Raw genomic sequence first — 13,241 nt, forward strand, 5'->3', positions numbered from 1 at the left:
TACTGGGTTGCATCAGCTCTTCACCCACATTGTGAACACCTGCATGCTTCATTCTCTGCCCACTTTTCACATAACTGGCATAGATTTGGTGCTTCAAATGTTGAACTGGATGGGTTTTCCCTGGAGGACTTGTCCTTGGGCCATTAGCCACTTAGAGGCTGAATCCTGGATATTTACCTGAATGTGTTGTAATGCCTCATTTTGGTGCCAGAAACCATTTCAGTCCCAGACATTATCCAGACCAATATTTATACGCAGGACAACTTGTGTGGGATGTGCTGGTGCCCAGCTTCCTGGAATGAGTAGTCATGTCCCGGACACTAACACAATTGAACACAAGCTCTTGGCCCCTGAGCAAGGTCAGTACTAAGGGTTGCAGTCTTCACGCTCAGCAGTATTATTTCGAACTCCCCACCCACCCAGTCCTCCTGGCAGACCTATCCTTCTGGTGTTTTAGTAGAATTCCTCTCATGCCATCCCCGAGTGTTCATTCCTCAGCCTTGGAATGAAGCTCCCGTCGTTGCCAGCTGGGACCTCTAGGGTTCCAGAAGTACACTTCTAAACGAGCAGGGATTCTTTTTCTCCTTCACTGTCCGAGTAGTCGCCTGGGCGGGATAGTAATGCGCTTGGTTGTAATCTGGGGTTAGTATCAGCTGGAAGATGCTGACAGCATCAGCAGGACCTGTGGGGGTTTCCCATATGACCTCTGAGCAGCCAGAGCCTCAGTGTGATGGTGCCATTCTGCCACCTTACCTTGGCCTGGAGCCTCATCCTCTCCAGAGGCCTTCAGCTCCGTATGCACTTATGGCAGGTGGAGTCAGAGGCAAGTCAGGGGTGGTGCCCAGACTGGGCTGAGCGGTCTACCCCTCCTCCCTGCCTAAAAGCTGAGTCAAGTGACTTCCTGTCCGAAGTGACGGCATTGGACCTGGGGCCACGGTGCTGGTTTCCTGCCTCCTGGCCCCGTGCCTTCTGCAACACGGGACTGTGTCCTTCCCTGGGGATAAATGCTACCTAGAAGCATGTGCTGCCCTGGCAGTGAGCCACTCCTCAGTACTCTGACTGTCATCACTCTCTCAAGCAGGTTTCTGTCAGTGCCGCCCAGAATCTAGGGAGCTGGAGCCTGTCGGGAGGCTTGGTTTCATACCATTCCTCACCCAGCTCAGAGCAACGCAGGCTACCTGTTCTGGCCATGACTGGATCACAGGTCTCCCAACTCAGGGCATTTTCACCAAAGCAGGCCATCCCAGGGCCACCTTTTACTTAGGAAGTTTCCGAAAATGGGAAATGTCCCTAAGGGAAAGGCATGAGAAGCTGGAGTCGCTGCCTTTCTTTCGGGTGCTTCCCTGGCAAAAAGGTATCCGAGGCTATAGTGTTCGAGAGAGAGAGAGATGGAGACGGGCAGCACCACAGCAACTTTGGCCAGGCTGTTTTCAGCCATTTCAATCCATCCCTTCCATATGGATAGTAAATGAGGTTTTTCTTGAGAGGCCTGTTGGGAACTAAACCCATGAGAAAACGGAATGAGAACTCCTCGCTTTAGACTAAGGCTTTAAGTTGACCAAGTACACATTGCATATACATAGCTTGCAGGTCTCAGAAACGTGAGCTAGGTAGCAGTGTTTCCAGTGTACACAGGAGCCAGAGGCTCAGTGCGCCTCTGAGTTGCCCAGGGTTACGTATCTTGTAAGAGACAGAGCCCATGCACAAAGATTTGACTGCAAAGCCTGGTTCCCCCACTATTACAACACTGAAAACACTCTGTAAACTATAACTCACCCTGCAAATATTAGTTTTTATGTCAGCCCCCTCTCAAGGGCCTAAGAGGTGTTGAGTTGCCTGGTAATAGATCCGTTTCCACTTATCCAGGAAAGGAATTCCTTGGACAAACCAGCAGCTTTCCTCAGACAACCCTCCCTTTGTGAATCAGGTGTGGGGGGACCCATTGCAGGCTCGTTAACATGTTTGGGGAATGCTTATGGAGCACCAGATCCCATGCTAAGCATTAGCATTTAACCTTCCAAAAAGTCTGAGATAGGATGATTGATTAGGTTTACAGGTGAGGAAACCTAAACGTCATACAGCTGCTGCAGCCAGCACCTGGCTCTGGGGTGTCTGACTCCAGGGCTCCAGCTGTCCGTTCTTTTACAGTATGCTATTTTGTCTTTGTCCTGCATTTTACAGGGTGGCACATGGAAGAGGCACGGGAGAGCAAATATCCTGCCTTCCAACAGAAGCCTTTCAAGAGGAATGAGCAGGAGGACAAAGCCACTGATTAAATTGATTAGTTAAAATTAAAAATTAAGCCAACTGACGAAGTTAAAATAGGGTGCCTATTGTGGTTGGCATGGCGTTTTAAATTAGAATTGAAATGGAAACAGCATCACAGTTTCCCCCACACCTTATCCAGGCAGCCATGTACTATGGGGGTATTTAAACTACCTGCAGGCTGGAGAGCAGGGCGGGGGAGTGCAGGAGGGCTTTTGCAGAAGTCAGGAAACCAGCTCACCTGCAATGCTGAAACAATGAAACCAAGAAGGGAGGGGAGTCAGAAAACTAATAGCACAACCCTAAGCAGTTCCTGGAGTCAAACACCTGTGGTTTTTCATGCACTAAATATAGTGGAAGTTGGGTCATCTTATCCTTAAATAAACACTACAGCTAGCAAAGACTTTTTTGAAAAGAATCTTTACATTGGCTCAGGTAAGCGGGAGCCTGGGAGAAGCAGCGCTTGGGTGGCTGTGAATGGTCTGCGGCAGCCTCTGGTCCTCACATCCCCTGCTATCTCAGGATCCCACACAAAACATTCCTCTGTGGTTTTTTCCCTGCTCTTAAGTCAACTGCATGTACCTTGTCGTCCCTGTGCCCTTCATCCCCTCCCCCTACCGTGAGAGATCAGTTTCCTTGGCCTTCACCTGATCTGACCAGGAACAGCAGGAGAGGTGCTCCCTCTCTCTCTCTCTAGCTCTGGCAAAAGAGGCAGCTTTTCAGCAGGCTTATTTTCCATCCTACTTTAGATATTACTGAAAGGAAATGAACTCTTCTTTGACTTTGCCTTTTGAATTTTGGATGCTGCTGAATCGGGCACAGTCCCTCCTTTAGGAAACGTTAAACCAGAGGCTTGTGGCCAGGTTTCTGGCTTGCTGTTTGAGTGGCAGTTTGGTGCCCAGTAGGGTTCAAGGGATTCAAAGTGAGGAGCCCTTTACAGACAGGCAGTGGGGCAGAAGAGCTGGAGCTTTGGAGCTGGAGACTCCAGCTCAGCATGCTCCTCTGCTCCCCTTGTGATTGCATAAACCGCTCCAAGCCCAGTGTCCTTGTGGATACAATGCAGGTGATGATGATGCCGGCTTTGGGGCTCCTAAGAATTAGGAAAGCCAGGTATTTTTTTAATAAAGCTCCAAGCCCAGTACCGGGTGCCCGTAGACGGTATCTATTACTTGATATCCTCTGCTCTAGAAGAGTTTACAGTCTGCTTGGGGAGTTAAGAGAAATGTCTAAGTGGTATTGAAAGCATTAACATATGTGTGCCACAGATTCTTTGGTTCTGCTGGACATCAGGAAGTAAAAACACTGGCTACAATTTATTAAGACCTAAAGAGGCCAGTTAAGGGCATGATACACACTTTCACGATGCTCGTGACAGCCCTGCCAGCTAAGGGCAGTAGTCTCTCTCCCTACTCCACCCACTACTTAACAGAAGAGAAACTAAGGCTCAGAGAGGTTGAGCAACACACCACAGCCTGCACAGCTGCCTGGGCTGGCAGTTTCACACCTGGCGCCAAGACAGTGTGGACCGTGTCCAGCTGCTGGGCTGGGAGCCTAGGGCACTGGCCAGTGCTCTGTCCTGGCCGACTGCCCCGATGCCCATTGGCCTGTGGGTTGCAATATCATCATAATTCCTACTAAGCAACCCATTAGCCTCACTCTCGAGGTATTGCCAACTCACCGAAGTTCCCCAGAACTTCAGACCCACTTCTCCCACTCCTCTGCTGAGGGTAAGCAGAGAATGAAAGGTACTGCTCCGGAGGACTGTGGCAAACTCTATACACTGAAGTCATTTTGTCCTTTCACTGAGCAACTTCCCTGTACCAGGAATTAGAATCTGCACATTGAAAAGGCCCAGAACCCTCCTGCTCTAGTGTGGCAGGCACTTTTGTAAATGTGTGACCTGCTGGTTTTGCTGGGATGTGCACATTTCTAATAATGGTGTTGATCAACAAAGAGGACTTTGCATGGCAGGGGCGTGCCCTCCCTCCAAAGCTGCTGTTTCAGAGGTTCCTCCACCATGCAAGCCCTGGACCTGGGACACACTCACAGTCCCTAACATGGTTGTGTTTTCCTGTAAGACAAGTGCCTCTTCCACCCGAAGAGCATTTAGTGACTTCAGATAGGGTCAGCAGTCCAGGCCTGGTGAAAGAGGGCAGGGAGAGAGACCCTGCCCAGCCACGGGGGATCAGCTCGGGTGAGTTTCTGACCCCACCACGGTGGAAACCAATTAGAGAAATAACTTATTGGGGACATGATGAGGGTTGTTCTGAATCCAGAGGCAGCAATCTTTTTCTGCAAAGGCCTAAATAGTCAATATCGTAGGCTTTGCGGGTCTCTGTCACAAATATTCCACCAATGTTGTATCACAGAAGCAGCCATCAATGACACACAAATGCATGGGCAAGGCTGTTCCCATAGAACTGTATTTATGGACACTGACATTCGAATTTCATGTCATTTTTACGTAGCATGAAATATTCCTTTGATTTTCCCCAATCATTTAAAATCCAGCCTATTTTGGCTGTTCACAAACCAGCAGCAGGACAGATTTGGCCCACTGGCTGGAGTTTCCAACCCATGAACTAGAGGACAGGGTGCCTCAGGGCAAGCCCCTCCCCCTGTTTTTTTCTGCCTTCCTCCCGCCCCCACCATGTTCCTCAGTAAGGTAGAACTGCAGACTGCCAGTCCTGTGAGCTGGGTATTACCTGCCTCCTTAGTGGTTCCTCCATTGCACCTCCTCAGGGTTGGTTGTGGTTGCCCGTTGACAGCATGAGTTGCTGTCACTGCAACTCTGAAGCTGGGCCTTGAAGTTCCAACCACGTGGGCTTCACTGCCCTCTGGTCCCAGATGGTCCTGTTGGCCCACCTTCCACCATGCCCCTCACCACTGGAGAATCTCCTCTTCCCATCAGGGTCACAATTTCGGATGTTCCCAGCAAGTGTAGACTTCCTTCCTCAGTTCTTCATAGAGCCCCCAAATATTAGAACACCTGCTAGGCAGGCTGGTTCTACTCCTTAGAACTCCTCTGAAAGAGCTTGGGACAATTTGTTTGGAATTTAAAGTTGCACCCCATATTGTTGTGTCAATATATCCTTCCTGCCCACAGTCCCCAGGTGCACCCCCAAGGCTAACTTAGGACCCCCTTTGTTCTGGTGTCCTGAGGGTGGACTGCAGAGCCCTTTACCACTTTCCTGAGGGGGCAGTGGGTATGGACTGTTTGAAAATGCAGCAGCCCACTGGACCCCCAGGCATGGCCAGCAAAGTCGGCCCCACTGGAATCAGACTCCTGGCCCCGGGAGCTCAGCCTCTTTGCCTGCAGCATGGATGCAGGTTGTCAGAAGTTGGAGAAATGAAATCCAGACATACCAAATGCTCCTGATGAGAGGACGTTCCAAATGGAAAACTATCCATTCAGACTTACCCTTGATGAGTCCAAAGGGGGATAGGGAGAACCCTGACGATATCAGTGTAACTCTGTGGGCCATTCAGGTTTGCAAGGGAAAAGATGAAGGAAAGGCCATCATGAAAAAGGCTTCACTCTGCCAAGAATAAGTCAAGAATACTCAAGTTGGCCAGGAGCAGTGGCTCACGCCTGTAATCTCAGCACTTTGAGAGGCCAAAGCAGGAGGATTGCTTGGGCCTAGGATTTCAAGACCAGCCTGGGCAACATAGCGAGACCCCATCCCAAGTCATTAAAAACAATTTATTTTTAAAAGAATGCTTAAGCCGTGAAGGAAGTTGTCTGAAAAATAATAAGCTTCAATAAGAACAGGCAGAGGATAGCCCTACTGCCTAGGGAGGGAGAGGCTGAAGTGAATGAGGCTGCGAACAGAGCCCAGTACTTGCTTCCTCTTGGGCTTCTCTCTTTTCCATTGCAGAGGGAACAGGCACTGAGAGTGAGAACTGAGTGGGCTGGGGAGCTGGATGGACTTTACCCTGCCATTTCCTAACCCTGTGACATTTGGCAAGTTCTGTTTCTGTGGCTATAGAAATGGGGATGCTTACCTGCTGCAGTTAGTATAAGGATTAGAGGAGGTAAACTTAGTAAAGACCCTAGCACTATGTCGACAGTTAATAAACAGTAGTCTAGATATGTGAGTACGGGTGCTTAAACAAAGCGATTCATCAGTAAAGTAGCAACCTTCATTTTGGTCCTCTGGTGCCTGATTAAAATCACCTAGAGTGCTAGTTCAAAATGCAGACTCCCAGGATCCCGCCCTCAGATTCTGATTTAGAGGGACTGCGGAAGGGCTGAGGAAGGGCCAGGGAATCATGTCCAGATAGTTCTCAGGTGCCCTGGAGTTTGGAAGCCGCAGTCCTAAGGGTTAAGGAGGAGGTGCATGATGGGAACAGGGACAGTGGGAGAGTCCTTAGAGCTGGAATGAGGGTGACCAGCCTGGAAGATGACATCCCAGGGGACGGAGGACACTTGAACACATGTCACAGATCTTCATGAGGAAAACATCAGACCAGTAAGCTAGATGTCCACACTTAGGATTCAATTTTTAAAAGGTGGACTCGATTAAAGGGACCAATTTGCCTGTCATTTTTTTTTAGACTATTAGATTGGGGGTGGAAAGATTGTTTTGTTTTGTGTTTTTAGTTGCCTATTGTTAGAACAGCGCATTTTTACTTCAGATTAAAAAAAAAAATTACTATGCTCGAATGGTGATAAAATCAGGGGGGTTTGTGGTTAGTAGAACAAAACTGAGTCTAAGATTTGACGTCCGCACAGCAGGCAGTGATGAGGGATTTCTCACTTCCCCTAATAAAATCCCCAGTGTTGAAGGGATACTTCCATCAGGAGGCGAAGGTGACCAAGCTGCTGTTCCCTCTGGAGCCCTCACTTCAATGGCCCTGTCTTTCCACTGTCTAGGAAGCTGCTCTTCCTTTGCAGACTGCCTCCAACAGGAGTCCCCATAGGCACCCTTGGTTCCCTGAGCCAGCGGAGACAAGCTGGATGTTTAACAAGATACATTACTAAATTTGTAAAGGAAAATAAATCTAGAGAAAACACAAATTATAGGACAATATAGAGTATCCTCATGATACTCCCTTATGGAACTAGGTCTTCTGGACCCCAGTCCACACCCCCAGCTGCCTAGCTCTGTGCTCAAGCTCCCAGGGGCTGGCTGCTGTCCGTCCGAGCCTCCATTGATGGGACCCGGTTACTATCACCATGACTCCAAGACCATGTTCTTGACCTCTTGACCCTCCTTAAATTCAGATTCCAGAATCTAGGGACAGATTCCCTGTTGTTCTTTATCCAGGATCTTCCCTTTCAGTTTTTACATCTGCCAAGAGACTTTCCAGCAAAGACCTCACCGTTCAGGTGAGACTCATTCTGCCCCTTCCCTGTGCACCACTAGCTGAGGCATTCATAAGCCAAAGACAAATCACTTACGGGGGCAGTGGATCTGCTCAGGTCCCTAGAGGCCTGCATTTCCCACTTCTCCCTTCAGCCTAAAGCCCTGCTGCAATCAAGTCACCCTGTTCTCAAAAACCTTCAATAGCTCTTCATTGCCTGTAGAATGAGGCTCAGGATCTCTCAACAGCGAATGTTAAAAGGAAGTCTTGGGCCAGACACAGTGGCTCACACCTGTAATCCCAGCACTTTGGGAGGCCGAGGTGGGTGGATCACCTGAGGTCAGGAGTTCAAGACCAACCTGGCCAACATAGTGAAACTAGAAATACAGAAATTAGCTGGGCATGGTGGAGTCTACACTAAAAATACAAAATTAGCTGGGCATGGTAGAGTGCACCTGTAGTCCCAGCTACTAGGGAGGCTGAAGCAGGAGAATTGCTTGAACCTAGGAGGCAGAAATTGCAGTGAGCTGAGATCACGCCACTGCACTCCAGCCTGGGCGACTGAGCGAGACTCCACCTCAAAAAATAAAATCAAATAAAGGAAGCCTCAAATCACCTTCCAAGTCTATCTCCCATCCCTCCAAGCCCCACATCCTCCACTATAGCTTCCGGGGCAGTGAGAAGGGAGGATAGGGTGAGGAAGCCCACATTTTATCTGGAAAAATGGTCACTAGTTTCCAATTAATCCCATTTCACTAGGGTGAGGGCTGGTGGGGCACTGGCCTGGACACCAGGAGACCATGTCCTATTCTGGTGTGTGCAGCCTTCTAGCCTCAGGTGAGGCACCAGCCTTTGCTGGGACCCAGTTTCCTCATCTGCAAAATGCAGATATTGGATTGGCCTATCTGTAGGATCCTTGCCCACAGCTCCACAGTGGCCTTTGTGACTCAAAAAAGCTGTGAAGGACTCAGTTGCCCAGAGAAGGCCTGACATGATGTGGGACCCTTGCTTATGCTGGTGACAGGAGTGATCCTGGGCTTTCTCTGCACTCAGCCTTCTTGTGAGGGAGAAATGGCTCAACTCTATTCAGTGAGCACAGCAGCAGTGCTCAGCCCATCCTGTGCACACCACTTTGCCAGGTCCTGGAGGTCAGGGAAGGATGAGAAATAGTCCCTGCCCATAAAGAGCTCCTGGGAAATACAAGACAAAAACACACTCGTGTCATGCTGTGGCTGAGTACTGTGACAGAGGAGGACAATGTTAGGGTCTCATTGGCAGGGGATGACTGGAAGAAGCCTCAGAAAGCAGGGGCCTTGGAGCTGCACCTTGCAGGATGAGTCCAGTTTGGCTGCACACTCCCTGGGGAATGGGGAGGTAGTGCGGAGCCACTGAAAGCTTTTAGTGGGGGAGTGACAAGAGAAACACCTGCATACAGCAGCTGCTTGGGAGATAGGATCCCTGTGTGGGGACATGAACAATACCCCAAGTACTATTTCGAAAGATTCGTGTTTGTGTTTTGAAAGATCACTGTGGCAACTGTGTCATGGATGAAGGGGCAGAGGTGAGACTGGAAACAGGGAGACCTGAAAGGCAGCTGCAGCAATGGTCCAGGCAAGGCATGCTGACAGGGTGTAGACCTGAACTTCGGCACAGAACAATTACAGAACCCTTTACAAACCTGGGCATAGCCACAAAGAATTCAATAGTAGAATTTGCTCAGTAGACTCATGGGTGTCAGGCATACCTGTTTATTCTAGTCAGTCATTGTATTTTATATCCTGGAATAGTTTCAATAGTTTCCCTCTCCTTTCTCCCCAATTCAGCTGTCTTCTCCACCTCACCCGACTCACCCCCATAGCATTCTTTTTTTTTTTTTTTTGAGACAGAGTCTCGCTCTTGTCGCTCAGGCTAGAGTGCAGTGGCGCGATCTTGGCTCACTGCAACCTCTGCCTCCCGGGTTCAAGCGATTCTCCTGCCTCAGCCTCCTGAGTAGCTGGGATTACAGAAACCCACCACCACGCCCGGCTAATTTTTGTACTTTTAGTAGAGACAGGGTTTCGCCATGTTGGCCAGGCTGGTCTCAAACTCCTGACCTTAGGCGATTGGCCCACCTCAGCCTCCCAAAATGCTGGGATTACAGGCGTGAGCCACCACACCCAGCCCACCCCCATAGCATTCTACACCCACTCAGCCCCACTTCAAGTATAAGCAGCCTCACAGTGAAAGCCAAAGAAAGTATCTAATTCAGGATTTCTCAAGGATGTGCTTTTGGGACTACGGGCAGAGCAATTCTCTGTTGAGGGACTGTCTCATGCATTGTAGAACAATTAGCACCCTGGTCATTAGGGAGCTGATGGCTCTAGCATCCCCTAGTGATTTTGAGAAGCAAACAGTATCCCCTAGGCTTCCAAACTTCCCTTAGTGGAGCAGTATTTGGGGTATTGTTCCTGCCCCCACACAGGGGTCCTAACTCCCAAGCAGCCGCTGTATGCAGATGTTTCTCTTGCCTGCCATCCCCTGAAAAACCAGCCCCCAGGGACACGTCATCTACCACCTCACCGTCTCACATCAGGGTAGATTGAGAGGATGGAGGGCCCACCCAGTCAGCCTGCATGTATGTCTGAAATAGCTTTATTCTACCCTCATCTTGGATTGAATTTGGCTGAGTATAAAATTCTTGAATTTGGCTGAGCATAAAATTCTAGGCTAGTAGTCATTTTTCTTTGGAATGTGGAGACATTTCCTCATTATAAAAATTTTTTAAAAGCATGTACCCTCTTATTATAGTCTTAAAAGGTTCATGGAACTAATCTAGGGACAGATTTAGGCAAACAGCAGAATGCTCACCTGAAAAATAAAGTATTAGCAAGATTCCAGGGCGATTTGACCCTCGTTGGCAGGTCTTTGGAGCCATTAATTACATGCTTGTTTTAGTCATGATTTGTAATGTTCTGGGATACCAAAAGTAATTCTAATGGTGGTTGAATTTAACAAAAAAAATTAAACCTCATCTTAAAATGTCCACTGATTCATCTCATGCAATGACAATATTCAATGTTTAAAGGAACATAAAAACAAACATGCACACAACTGTGCAGTTTTCATAAAGGTCTATTTCATGATTGGTGAGTAGCATATTTAACAGTTATATACATCTAAACAATGTACAGGTAACTGCAGGACTGCAGCATTGGTAACTACAGAGAGAGAGAGAGCCTATTCAGCTAGAAAGCAGCTAACAAGTAACTGTCTAAAGATTTAAAATACAGCTCTTGTTTAGATCATCCTTCATTTTGATCACCTTCTCAGGGGGAAAAAGCCTGCTCGTCACAATGGAAATACATCAAGACCAAATCTTCTGCTATCCATTCCCAGAGGTTTCTTTCATCTGGATTAAGCCTGCAACTCCAGGGCAAGGCCAAATGTGTGGCCTCCAGCATCCACGCTCTTCCCATCTACCAGAGCAGACAGGGTGAGCTTCACACCAGGCCTCAGGGGTGGAGTGTAGCTGACCCCAGTCAACCAGTTGTTGACTTTTGTACAAATGGAAGCAATGGGTTTCAACTGAAATTTAGCTGCAAGGCCAAAACGAGTGCAGCTGGTACCTGATGTCCAAGCAAGGTTTACTAAAGCATCAAGATCTTCACAAACTTTCCGATAAACTGATCCTCCAAATTCTGCCCCATCATTGACATTAGTGTGCAGCTGGAAGTCCCCAGTCCTGTAGCCCACTGCAAAGTTATTCTTTGTCTGCTTTGACTTGGTGCTGTCAAAGCTCATCTGGTACCCAGCAAGCTGAACCATGAATTGCAAGTCCAGCAAAATCAAAGTTAACATCACGGCCAAGCTTTACATGCTGCTTCTTGTAAGAGGACTTGATTTTGCCACTTTTCTTTCCTATGTTTGGTGAGAAGCTAGTATCTAATATCATTTTCAAACCTTGACAAATTTGGTCTTCAATTGTGATTTCTGTCCCCAGAGTGTCATCAGTGTTCCATTTTTCTGTGAAAGTCAAATCATACTTGCACCATTTATATTTGGACTCCAAGATCCCAGTAACTTTACCAGTGTCTGTATTAGATGAACCAGACTTTAAGAATTCCACGCCACCACATGACTTTGCTTTTACCTCGTTTCACCAACTTAAAACCAAATCCTTTGTTGAAACCCTCTCTGGGAGCTTTGACAAGGTGAGCGTATGATGGAGGAAGGAAGACACACTGGCTGTGTACAGGTCTGTCGGTAGGTTGACATGGTCAGGCCTCAGGAAGAGGTGATCTGGTGGTCTCCTTAGTGAGGCTGCTGCTGTTGCTCCACTTGCAGGTGAGGCCACTGGACTCACTCATGGAGCTGCACCTGCCATGGCTGGGAGGCAAGGGAAGGAGCTTCATTGTCTTTTAGCTTCTAGTATTGCTGTTGAGAAGTCTGATGCCACTGATGCTTTATCCTTGTATGTGACCTGTTCCCCTAGCCCCTGCCCTTTGAGAGTCTTCTCTTTACTTCTGGTGTTCTGGATTCTATGATAAAGTGCCTTTGTCTGTGTGTGCCTCTGTATGATTTGTATGTGCCTGTGTCTGTGTCTCTGTGTGTGCATGTGTGTAAGTGCCTGTGTCTGTGTTACTATGTGTGTAAGTGCCTATGTCTGTGTGTCTGTGTGCCTGTGTCTGTGTGTGTAAGTGCCTGTGTCTGTGTGTCTGTCTGTGTGCCTGTGTGTAAGTGCCTGTGTCTATGTGTCTGTATGTGTATGTTTACGTTCACTCTGCTGGGCACTCCATGAGTGATTTTAATCTGAAAGTTATATCCTTCAGTTATGGGAAATTTTCCCTTTACCATTTCTTTAAAAATGTTTTCTCCCTTTTCTCTGTTTTCTCTTTCTGGATTTTGATTATTCAGATGTTGGACCTCTGGACTAATCTAGTGCTACTGTTTATCTCTGGTTTTCAATCAGAATCTCTCTCTCTTTCTCCATCTCTCTCATTTCTCTTTTTCTTTAACTTTCTGAGTGACTTTTGTGAAAAAAACATTGTAAACTTTCCATTGAATTTCTAAGTTTTGCTATCAAATCTTTAACCTGTTTTTGAACATATACCCCTTTTAAGTTTCCCTTTTCCATTTCACAGGTGCAATATCTTCTATCACTTTGAGAATATTATTTATAAGTTTTGCTGGCATTTTCTTTTGCCCTTGTACTCTCTTTTCTCCCAGTGCCTTTTCTCTGTTAATGTGTTTTATTCCTTGTCTTTGATTTTAGAGGTGTTCTTCAGAAGGCAGGTGATCCTTAGCTACTCATACTTATTTTGGTATGAGTCACATAAAAATTAATTAGAAGCTCTAGTTCATGCATGAACCTCACGGTCTTCCAACCTTCTCTGTATTCAGCCATGTTTTGTTAGGAGACCCCCAGATGTGGATATCTGTAGGTATTGTCTCCCGGGCTGGTCAGTTTCCCCAAGAGGAATCTTATGTCAGCCATATGTATGTCTGGATGTACAAGCCTGACTCACAGTAAAGCATGTGGATTTCACTTAATCCCACTTTCAGAATCAAAAGTCTCAACCATCTTCTGAGCTACTATTGGTATCTCCAAATCCAGAGCCTTTCTAATTTACCTTCTGCAGAGAGTAAGCCTCCTTTCTTCCACTTGGGTGAACAGGTACCATTGCTGGATA

General features: G+C 47.5%; 1 pseudogene; it reads right to left on the minus strand.

The window, feature by feature from the left end:
• Positions 1-10,965: 10,965 nt before the first annotated feature.
• Positions 10,966-11,826, minus strand: LOC469435 (voltage-dependent anion-selective channel protein 2-like; annotated as a pseudogene).
• Between the last annotated feature and the right edge of the window lie 1,415 nt (positions 11,827-13,241).

Source organism: Pan troglodytes, chromosome 1, assembly GCF_028858775.2.
Source record: "Pan troglodytes isolate AG18354 chromosome 1, NHGRI_mPanTro3-v2.0_pri, whole genome shotgun sequence".
In the NCBI taxonomy this organism is placed as follows: Eukaryota; Metazoa; Chordata; class Mammalia; order Primates; family Hominidae; genus Pan; species Pan troglodytes.